The sequence below is a fragment of the Triticum aestivum genome, chromosome 1B (genome assembly GCF_018294505.1).
Source record: "Triticum aestivum cultivar Chinese Spring chromosome 1B, IWGSC CS RefSeq v2.1, whole genome shotgun sequence".
In the NCBI taxonomy this organism is placed as follows: Eukaryota; Viridiplantae; Streptophyta; class Magnoliopsida; order Poales; family Poaceae; genus Triticum; species Triticum aestivum.
Window position 1 is genome coordinate 687,799,559 of NC_057795.1, and position 1,899 is coordinate 687,801,457.

General features: G+C 43.4%; 1 long non-coding RNA gene across 1 annotated transcript; it reads right to left on the reverse strand.

Moving 5' to 3' along the window:
- Window positions 1-424: 424 nt before the first annotated feature.
- LOC123101253 (uncharacterized) lies at window positions 425-998 on the reverse strand. The gene is made up of 2 exons (XR_006448586.1): window positions 886-998; window positions 425-755 (listed from the first exon to the last, which is right to left on the reverse strand). It is a non-coding gene; the product is annotated as an uncharacterized lncRNA (long non-coding RNA).
- Between the last annotated feature and the right edge of the window lie 901 nt (window positions 999-1,899).

Below are 1,899 nucleotides of genomic sequence, written 5' to 3' on the forward strand. Positions count from 1 at the left end.
ATACCATTTCTGCAGGTTTGCAGAGAACAAGGCCATCATTCACCCTTTCTCATTTTATTTTCACTAGCAATATCCGTCCCACTACTTCTAGCGTTCTATAACTTCTAGTTTTTTTTTTTTTTTTGCATTTTAGCCTGTGTCTACTGGTTTGTGTAACACTACCATTTCTCTTTCTTGGTCACGTGGGAAGGCATGTTCCCTTTTCCATAACTAGGCTTTCTTTTTGTTCTATATCGCTTCTTTTTTTTCCTTTAAATATTTCTGCAAAAACAAAAAAGAAAAGAGATAAAAAAATCAACACAAACCAGCCCAAGTCAGTCAAGCCCATCATAGAAAACAACATACAAAGGACAACCGAGGCCGCAAACAAGCCCAGCAAGCAAACATCACAAAACGAGCGACCAGAAATAGCGACAAAAAACAATTAATATAATGCACCGCAGACAACAATATTATTTTTTCTCTCAATAATTATGACATATACTATTTGACTTAGCTCACGACTTTGTTAATCTGATTTTCCTCAAAGATATTGATTTATTAGTTGTGTACAACAGGTGGGTCGACTAATTAAGCGCCCATGTTACTCATGACCGGAGGGTCTCTATAGCAACAACACTGAATCGCGGGATACGGTTTTAGTGGGCCATGGTCCGGCTCACAGGAACCTTTCAGATTCTTTCCAGGAACATTGTCCGCGCATGTCTTCTGACACTCATCTGGGAAGCAGTTCTGGTGTGGCTCGAAACATCCAACTGCACACAGAGGCAAACAAAAAAAATACTCCAACTAATTAATTCGTGTTGGATAATTACGTGTACAAAAATATATACATCTTGTGAAAAACTGACAGACGCTAGTTATTAAGAGAACGTACGTACGTACCATAGACTGAACCTGCCGAGGAGAGATGAAGGGTCGCCATGAGCATGAGAGCCCCCAAGCACACGGCAACAACGCTGTTCTTGGTAAAGACTGCCATGACGACCCAAAAATCTTGATGCAGTGGGCATGCTCACCCTTCGTTGCGTTTATATATAGACCCAAATAGCTAGGCGGAGATCACGGAGTACCAAATAGTTAATGCATTAATTATCGTACAATTAGATAAGAATGGTGGGAATTATCTCGTATTAAATGCATTAATTGTGCGTAAATTAGTATAGGCCTTATCTGGTGCATCAATTTTACTACTATTTGATTTACACGCCAAATATGGTGAATGTACAATTTGTTATCTCGTGTTGGAGCAAATTATTCTTGACTTGCATTCGAGTCCAATATTAACTGCTTTTTTTTAACATAGTACAAAGTACAAACGCATGCGCTCTTATAGACACACCTATATGAATGCAAGCACACACACCCCAACCCCTATGAACACCTCTGAGATACCGAGCCGACACATCATCTTGAGATTCATCAAATCACCATAGACACCTCCGTTGTTGACGAGAGTTTATACGGCCGTTAGGTTCTGATATACTTCGGTTTCTTTCATGCACTTTTCTAGGGAGGCAAACTGTGTCTGTCAAGAGCTAGCTAGGTCCGCGGTTTCGATCTCATGAGCCGCCAACATCAGTTGTAAGAGCATCTACAGGCGGGTGCCCCAAACCGGCCTCAAACGCCCCGGAGGATGGCCTGGTAAAAAAAGCACCCGCCGAAGACGGCTCCTCATACTGGCCCTAAACGCCACGTCAGACCAGACAACCAAAGCCCACCAGAAATTCACAGCTAATCTCCCAAGTCCACAAAACCCACCACCCTCCTCCTCGGCAAGAGCGTCGATGGCAACATTGGAAGCCGAGGCAAGGACGCAGGCAGAGCATGCGATAAGGATGTAGGCGGAGCAGGAGCCAAGGGATGGTCGTGGAGCACGCGACATGGATGGCGCCTGGT